The sequence below is a fragment of the Eulemur rufifrons genome, chromosome 18 (assembly GCF_041146395.1).
Source record: "Eulemur rufifrons isolate Redbay chromosome 18, OSU_ERuf_1, whole genome shotgun sequence".
NCBI lineage: Eukaryota > Metazoa > Chordata > Mammalia > Primates > Lemuridae > Eulemur > Eulemur rufifrons.
The window spans coordinates 27,166,288-27,176,007 of record NC_091000.1 but is presented as its reverse complement, the minus strand read 5'-3'; the positions used below and the strand labels follow the sequence as shown (position 1 = coordinate 27,176,007).

At 39.2% G+C, this 9,720-nt stretch overlaps 1 non-coding gene across 1 annotated transcript; it reads right to left on the bottom strand.

Moving 5' to 3' along the window:
* Nucleotides 1-1,614: 1,614 nt before the first annotated feature.
* Nucleotides 1,615-1,676, bottom strand: LOC138399228 (U7 small nuclear RNA). The gene has a single exon (XR_011236119.1). It is a non-coding gene; the product is annotated as a U7 small nuclear RNA (small nuclear RNA).
* Nucleotides 1,677-9,720: the final 8,044 nt, after the last annotated feature.

Here is a 9,720-nt window from a genome sequence, read left to right as displayed (position 1 = left end):
TGGGAAACAAACCTGAATTCTATAGCTCTGGGCTTTCAATATAAAGTGCTACATTAAGTTCACTTTGTGGCTTGTCATTCTGTGATTCTACATGACTGAATCTTCTGTTCTATTGCTCCAGGGAGAAAAAATGCTGGTAGGAGTGTGCCATAAGCACCAAAAGGTCATCCTAAAATTCATGTTTCATTGCCTTCTTTTTCTATATCTGGTAACCTCCAAATGGCCATCCTAAAGACTGCCCCTTTTCCATATTTTCCAGAGTGTATGGACTGAGTGAAGTGTATGTTTACATACATATATATAACTGTATATGTATTTATTTATATAGGCATATATCATAAAAAATATATTTAACCTTCTACATTCTTTAACTAATATACCAAAAATAGTTTATATGCTACAGTCTCAAACTCATGATTGCTATGCATTTAAGTTCATTATCTTATCCTAACCTCAGAGGTATTTCATGAAGTAGATACTAGTAATATCTTAGTTTTCTAGATCTAGGGTCACTATAAAATAAGGCTGGCTGCTAATAAAACACTTGTCTGTGGCTTAGCCCAGCAAAGGTTAATTCTCACCCACAAATACTGACGCAGAAGTTCCTAGTTGGGCAGCTTTTCTGCAAGTGGCTACTGGGGGATCGGGACCTCTTCCCTTAAGTGGCTTCATCCTTTCTGAGACGTCATGTTTTGTTACACAGACCGGGGAGAGGAGACTTGGAAAATTACCTGGAATATTTTAGGAGCCTGGCCTGAAAGAGGCTTATATCACTTCTGCCCCCATTCTAGTGCTAGGTCCCAATCACGTGGCCAAGCTAACTGCAAGGGGTGCTGGGAAACAGAGCAGCACACACTGCTGTGGACACACTCCTGGGCCCTCACACAGTCAGTGTAGAAAAACTCCAGAGACTTTAAAACCGACATTAGGAAACATGTCTGGCAAAATGACTTTGAAATCCTTTAGGCGCTTTAGGACAAAATGGGAATATTTCTAAACTTCTTCACAGGACATTTTGTTGAGCAATGTGTAGTTTTTAAAGATATTTCATAACTTTTCTGGGACAATAATAATCGAAAAACAAATGCAACCTTGGCTGACAAAAATCTTCAAGGGTCTCCAGGCTTGAAATTGGAAACACCTTTAAATAATTAAGTCAATAAGTGTGCTTTGAATAAAATTCAGGTTAAATGATGAAGAGAAATGAGCTGAGAATATATTTATTGGTGTTCAAAGTATTGTTTGTATCACGATGAGAGTTCTTAGTAAGTTCAGAGAAGTTGTATGCACAAAGCTTCTTCTTATTTGCTATATTAGTAGCCACTAACAACTGTGAGATGCCCCCCCGCCCCGCACCCCCGCCTGCCCCAGTATACCACTGACTAGAACCAAATACCTGACAGATTTAATGCTGTAAATATTGCCTTTATTTTCCCTGTGAATACTATAAGCTTTCAATTATGGCAATGGCTAGTGGTAATTTAGAAAATACTACCACATTTTGCAAAACCAGTAATTTACAAAATTTTCATATTTATAGTAAGTTCAGCATATCATATCTGCCTCACTTATTGATTGTGGCCCAGTGGAAGTGACTGGTTCTATTTTTTATGTGTGGGTTTTCCAGTAAAAACCAGAAAACCTGCTAGACATATTCTAAAAGAGCTGTAACACTTGACTGTGGTTTTAATCTTGGCCTGATCATTTTGCTGAGTAATCTCGGGCAAGTTATTCCAACTCCACAAGTCCCAATATTTTCATTTATAAAATGAGAATTAAAATATCTTCCTTTTCTGGAAAGGCTTATATGAAATAATACATTTAAAGAATTTACTATGGTAACTGACATATTGTTCCTCTGAATGTTAACTATTAATAAAATAGTAATAAAAACAATCACTGTAACTATTATTACTTATTCTTAGTCTCAATTTCTTTTTCTGTAAAATGGAAAAAATTAATATCTTCACTGTAATGAGAAGCAAATGAGCTGTATATAAAATGTGTGGTATGCCATAGCCATTCAATTGTAATTATTTCCCTATCCCTTTCCAGCCAAAATAGAACTCAAATATATCTTTCTATTCAGTTGTAGGACCTTTGACACTGTTCTGGGTAAGTCCTTTAGATTCTATAAACAGTCCTTTAAATTCTGAATTTTAAAGAATATTTCTGTAAATTTTCAGTGTTGGATGAGAGATACTTGATGTTTAATATTTCTTTGGTCAATTTCCAATTTCTGCAGTTGCTTCCATTTATGGGTTATTGAGTTGGTTATATCATTAGAAACCACTTAAATTATGAATGTTATGGGTTATCCAGCAGGCAGTGTAGTCTCTTTCTATATTTACATGGAGTTAGGTTTGTCTGACACGAAACCACACCCTTTCCATCTAATTCTAGAGATAGATTTATTTCCTATATTTTATTGCAGTACATAGAAAATCTGTTATCTGTTATGGGAGCCATATATACAAATAAACCCTAATTTGTTGAGAATCCTGGATTTTCTCTCTGCTGTATTCAGATTTAGCATTCATATTATGCTGTCTTGGGTAGTGTCCATTGCCATTACCCAGGGCTAACATTAATAAGCACTCAACCTTTTAACAACAGTACTAGACATCCAAGTTAACAGACTGAATATCAACTACAGCAGGTCAAAAGACTGCAGGCATTGACATTTCCTATATCGACTCTAAGTCTTCAAATAGAAGATTTAACAGTTGATTTGAACTAAGATAAGAAAAAGAAGAAATAATGCCTTGGGGAAAATATCTTCAGACCTTCTGAATTTAAATATAGTTAATGCAATACTAAAATGATTTCCTCTTCAGAATCTGTGATGTTTTCTACTGAACTGTTGGTTTTGCAGCACTAGATTAAATTGAAATCCTCAGCTGAACTGAAGAAAGAAGTAGGAGGTCTGAGCAAGTTCAGCTGCATTTCTGCTTTAGACTTGGAGTGGAGACTTCTCTTGAAAGCAATTCCTGCTGCCTTGACAATTTCCCTTTCTCTTTTGGATTATGGAAATAGCTACTACAGTAGACTTGTTATTTTTGTTCTATATTGCAGTCTTTCTCCCTGTCTGTGTTTCTTTCTTAATTAGGATTATCTACCATCTCTCACTACTGAAAGTTAGGTAAAAGCCATGATCCTCCAGGCTTCTAAGCAGCAACATGATCAGTAAGACCAGCTTCTGGCAGGAAAATGAAATTATTTTTAATGTTAAACAAAGTAACTGCAGGATTCCACCTGCAGCCCAAGTATCACTGGGAAATGATAAAAGATGAAGTCAGGGTATTATTCTTTGATCAAATGGATTGCCTTTAGACATAGCTTTTTAAAAAGAATCTCATCCCCAAAGCCACACAGCTGTAAGCTCAAGATGTAGTAAAAAATGAACCACTTATAAGAATTGGAGATTAGCAGAGCCTCATTAGGGACCCAGGCAGGTAAGCCACAGAAAGGTAGCTGTATTTTCCTGTGGATGGGCCTGAGGCTTGGGATGGATGCTTTGTGGGGAAATGCAATTTTTTCTTTTGCGTTGCATTTGCCTAAGGAAGAAAATTTCCAAGACACTCCAAATGCCATTTCAGGAAATTCTTATGAACTAACGTAAATGTGCTAATTTATTGGGCAAGAGGTTCTGATCTCTTCATATACGTTCATATTTACTGGGACATCCAGCTTGAACTCTCAGAAGCGTCTGGAGGAGATAAGTATCGACACAGTGAACTGGAGGGGTTGGGGGAGACTGGACAAATGGGGGCAATCTGGGCAAGATTGCATTGTGATTCATGTCTCTCAGATGAGGCTGATATTTGCTCTCCTTATTGTTACAGTGCAGGAATCAGCATGGTTGTGATGATGATCGCAAAATGAATGAAGACACATAGACCTATTGATCTTCAAAGGGCTTTCATTTTCTTAACACAAAGTGCAGCTCTGCTGGGTCAAAATTACGATCCCTTAACCTCATAAAGGCCCATGCTTACCTAGTTAAAAGCAGCAGTTAAGGAGTGTAGATGAAGGTTCTTGATGTGTGCTTGTGTGTGTTTATTTTGCAAACTGTCAATTTAAATCAATAGAGCAGTAATATCTGCCCCATGCAGTATGCACACAGCCCTCATGCACGTCATTTTGCAACCCTACAAGGACATTCCTTCTATGATTCCACAACATACTTTTGGAGAGGTCATTTTGATTCAAGTCACTTGCTTGCCTTTGTTTCTTCCTTTCCCAACTTGGTTCAAACGTACTGCAACGACGTTGCTGATTAAATATACACACACACAATCCATGAGGAAGTCTACGGGTAATCTTGACCTGCAGTGCGTGTCTTTCTTTTCCTGTAAAAGTTTCCAGGTGATAATGCAGCAGGAAAACATTAGAATGTGTAAACCGTAGAGAAAAGCCACGGGGTAATCATTAACCTCAGGTGAGCAGCAGGCCCTTCTCGCACATCCCCCGCACGCAGCGCTGACAGAACAGGTGGCGGAAGGCAGTTACTGCCGTGTGGAAAGTGGGGAGCACGTCTTAGAAGAAACTGTGGTCTGTTATTATCTGGGGCCTGACAGTTGCTGAACAACTTCTCTAACGATCCCTGACGCATGTCTTAATGCTTTCCTCGGGCAGAAAGTCAACTCCTTTACGACCAGCGCAGGCTCCGCCACTCGCTGCCAGCTTCCTATTTCGTCATTCTTGGAGTCGGGAAGGGGCGGAACGTGCCAGTACAATGTCTTTATGGTTAGCGCTTTAAAAAAGTATTTGAAGTTTTGACGTAAGTCTTCATTATAGGTACAATCGCTGTTTTTTGGATTGTGATATTTAGGAAAGAGAGGTAATGGGGAGTCTCTGATCCTTAGAAGAACTCTGAGTGCCTCAGAAAAGTGCCCTATAAATTCAAGGTATAATCATCTGGATCATTGCTGTCATTATTTCCACCCAAACACGTTTCCAGACGTATGATTGGAAATAAAAATACCCTTGTGGAATGTAGTCCTCGGAGCCATGAGAAATGTGGAAAGGAGAAGCGTGCTGTGGGCGATGTCTTCAGGCCTTGCTGACTCAGAGACGTGCAAAATGCAAGACTTTGAGGGTGCAGGCAAGGCCTGGCATGATCCGTGTCACTGCTTCATCAGGTGAGTGTGATTACTGTGACCACTGAGGAGAATAATACCCGAGATTGTCCGCTCAGCTTCAGTTGACAGAGCAGAAATCAGACAGGAAATTTGCATTCTTTTGCTGAGATTGCGTATCTAAACAGAGGGAGAAACAGCTCTTTCAGAAGAATATCTGGATAAACCTTAGGGATGAGGGGGGGTAAGCCATGGTGAGTGTGTTCCAGTAATCAAAGGTGTTGGCTAAATTGTATTCTCAGGAAGGCAGGTGCGGTTATGACGCCCCTTTTGTTTGCTGAACACACCTGGGACGTGTTTGAATATGCAAAACGTGCAAGAGGTGCTGAAGTAGTGCATGGACTCCATGTATACGGGAAAGAAGGAGAAATTTCTAAGGAAATCTGGGAGAGAGGAGAAAAGGGCCCACAGTCAGGGTATCACAGTAAGGAAGAGAAAAGTCAAAAGAAGAAAAATGTCTCCCATGGAGGTTTAGGAAGGTGAAAGTCAAGACTATCTGAAGGATTTTAAGCCCTTTAATGTGGGATATAAAATGTTAACCTTCTTTTCCATGTTCCATATGCAAAAATTGGAAAATCTACATAGCTCACTTTGTGTGTGTATTTCTTAGGACCACTTGGAGAAGTAATGAGTTCTGCATCTAGGTTTTCTTAGAGAAAGCAAAAAGTGCATGTGCTGATAAATTCAGGATCAAGAAGATTAGGAAAAAAGCTAACCTAGAGTCTAAACAATATTTCTTTCAGCTACTGAAGAGAAATCAAACCAAAGCAAGTTTGGGGAGCAGGGAGAACGCTGTGTTTGATGATATCTGGCATGAGAAAGAAAATACCTAAGTGCAGTTAGAAGGAGAGAATGAAATTATTTTAATTGTTATCATTGTAATTATTAGAAATTATTCTTAAATAGCCTAACGTTGAATAGTTCCACATTGCTTAACTGTGCCAGTGTTGTTACTATTTCATTTTCTAAGCTTCTTTTGATTATCTGAATACTTGATATAGCTGAACTCAGAAGTCTCCTTTTATCCCTCTAGGGATTTTATGTTAGCGTTGAAATAACAAGCATGGTGCTATCATGATACGCCAATTCAAACAAAATGAGAAGAGATCAAATAAATAATAGCCAAGTAGGATATGTGGAGACGTTTATCGAGTTGCATCATATTCTGGCTTTCTGTTGATGTTCTTTCCTCCTGTTTGTTTTTGAGGAGTAGGGGACCTTTCAGCTCATCTGATACGGAGGCAGCCTGGGGATCATGAAGTCTCAAGAGCCAAAAGGACCTTAGAGATTATCATCTTCTCCATCTATGCTGGAGCCTTACCTGTGCCCTGACAATCTAGAATTGAGATTTAGCCTATGCTTGAACTCTTTAGCAGTTCACAAGGTAACTATATTTTCTTTCTTTTTGATTTCAGAATATTACCGGAGCACAAATGTTTCAGTTACATGATTCACAATTGCAAACTATACTTTCCGAACCGCTTTGAATTATTAGAGCATTTTACGTAAGCCAAAGGATGTTCAGTGGAATTATTTTCTGTTGTCTCTGGAGACCCAAGTTGGAGAACAAAACATTCTCAGTGGAGGAGTTAGATTTGCAAAGATGATCCTAAACTGGGCCTGCCTGCACTATCACTCACTCCAAGGCATATGTGAAAGGTTGGGGTTGAAAGGCTTCAGGGAAGACTGTCTTGGGGAATATTTTCTATGTGTCGTTGGGATGGGGAAGAGTAAGTACTTCCCTCTCCACTCTAAGTGAGAAGGCCTTAGGGGAAGGTCAGGCTAAAATGCTGACATGTGTGTTGGTCAAGCTCTTGATGTGTGAGGATGTGGTACTTGAGTTATTCTTAAATAGTCCAATCATGAGGGGCTGTGGCTGGAGCTGTCCCTTCCTGGTGGCAGAGGGAAGAGAGAGAGAAGAGAAGCTCTGGGAATGAGCTGTGCTTGCTCAATCTATAGAGAAATATACGTCCTTACCAGTATCTAGGTTTGCATCTCACTGAGGGGAACTGACCGTAGGTGAGCTTGAAGAGGATCCCACCCAAAAGGAGTACCTAATGGGGCACGGGGACCACAGCAGAAGGAACTGCTGGAAGCCCAGATTAGTCCTAAGTAGCCTGCTGGATAGGTGGCTTTGCTCGGGTTGGACTTCAGTTGAGGAATCCTTAGTAGAAGAGTTCCAAGGAGTCTGCAAAAACACCAGTGAGGGAAACTTTCACCAAAGGAGCCCCAACAGTAACTCTGCCAGTCTCTTACAATGAGCTGTTTCCACCTAATCCTCTCCCTCTCTCTAGGGTCTGACTCTAAAGCCGTCAAAAGGAGCAGACAGTGAGTGAAGGTAAGAGGCAGAGTTAGGGAGAAAGAGAGAGACCCATTGCTCACGCACTTCAGATTGCCAGCACAGACACAGGGGAAGGGAAGAACTTCAGACAGGAAAAGATTCAGAGTTTTTAAAAAATATTATTAGATGGGGCTTTAAAAAATATTGAAACGAGACTGTTCTTGTGACTAAATGGGGCAGAGAGGCTTGCCCTAGATGCCATCAGCGATGGGGAAAGAGGAACGCCCTGAGCGTGTGAATGGTTAAAGGGCGAAAGTTAGTTTCTCTCTCTCTCTCTCTCTCTCTCTTTCTTTCTCTCACTTTTTGTCTCCTCTTCTTTTCTCTCTCCTTCCTCCTTCCCTCCCTTCCTTCCTCTCTTTCTCCTCTTCGTTTCACAACCAACTAAGTCCAGCTGATTTTATAGGTCAATTACATTTAAATGACAGTTTTCAATTTCCTTTTACATCACCTTTGGTTTCATTCTTGTCTCTGAAGACACACACAAATAATTTATTTATTTGCCATAGTCAATACCTTTAAAGATTTGAAAATAGCATAATGGACTGCCTGAAAGTCTTTATATTCAAAGTCCAAAGTTCTCTAATACTCTATTTTTCAAACAACTGTGTTTTTCATCCTCCACCAGCCTGTTCACCCTCTTCCATGTCATTCTAGGTTTTTATCATTCCTCCTAATACTGAGGCTTGTCTTATAAATGCACTCTGAGCATAGTGAGGCTGTTCCTGCCACTGATCCTATCAGACCATGCTGCCTAGTTATCGCAAAACTCTCTAATGTGTCAGGGTCAGGGATAATTAGATTAATACTTATGAGAAAGCACGTATTAAAATATAATTTCAAATAAATTGGTTCTACAGATTCAAATTTGAATCAGATGTATTTTAAAAAGAAGACTGTTGCATTTAGGTGGAATGCCAATATAGTTGGGTGCTGATATAGTATATTTGAAGGTTAACATTACACAAAAATGTATTTTTCTTTATTGATTCCCAAAATGCTAGTGAATTATTTGGTGTTTTCCACTGACCAGATATATGACATTGGAAAAGTCCCAAAAGATTCAGTGTACTTTTTTCCTTAACTCTAAAATGAGGAACTAGTTGAGACTGAATTAAATTCCTCAAACATTTACTGAGTGAGTACTATATACAAGGTACCATTGTACCACATAATAAGCTTGAATTGTTCCTAAAACTAGTTGACCAGTGAGAGGGAAGCTAGACAAATGTCCAACTAAAATTGGTATAAGCAAATTGAGATAAGATAAAAGAGTACAAGCACCAGGAAGGTACTTACTGGCTCTCAAAAAATAGTTGTTGAATAAGTGAATGAATAAAACCCAAGAAAGAAGGATTCATGTCCCTTCCGTTGCTATAATTCGGTGATTTTTGTGCTGGTCCCCTTTTAGAAGAGTTTCTTCCCTTTGTGTAGTAGTATTTAGAAATGCAAATATTCCCAAGGTATAACTTATTAGATATGTAACACTTTTTTTTGTAAATGAATTTATCATGTCAGTCCCAGATAGCTGGGGAATAGAAGGCATCTTGCTGGCAGGGAAGGGCAGACAAGAATAGAGCTAAATTAGGAGGTAGAAAAAGCAAATGTGGACAGGCAGAAGTGAAAATATATTTACTTTCTAAATTTTCTAAGGGTGTTCATTAAGTCCCACATATCTGAATCCTGAATCACTTGGAGTATTTGCTACTCAAGTGTTGCGTGTGGTTTGAAATTCCATTAAAAGTCACAGAGAGTTTGGGATAATGGAGCTGGAGCTGAGATTAAGGTTTGATAACTTTCATCCATAAAATGGAAACTAAACAGAGTCTTTGGTAACAGAGTCTATGGGAAAACAGAAGGTCTCCAAGAGCCAGAGGTTGGGGCTGGGTGAAATAAAGAAGTGGGACAATGCCACAGCTGGGTTTTCCCAGCACACTTTGCAATTTTAACCATGTATGTGTCACAGGAAGTCACTTGCATGTAAGTACTAGGCAGGGACTAACAGTAGTCGATATAGTTTAATAAATCATATATTAGAGAATCAGTTTACGTTAAGAGTGGATAACTGGAGGGGATGTGATGACGGATGGGTGCTATTGTACATATACACAAAAAATTTTAATAGTACCAAATAGCTTTTTGACTCCACGGTCTAGTTTGGACATATGCAATTACATTATAAGCTCAAACGGGGTTATATATTGGCAGGGAAAATAAAATATATTATCTGATGGGATTTAG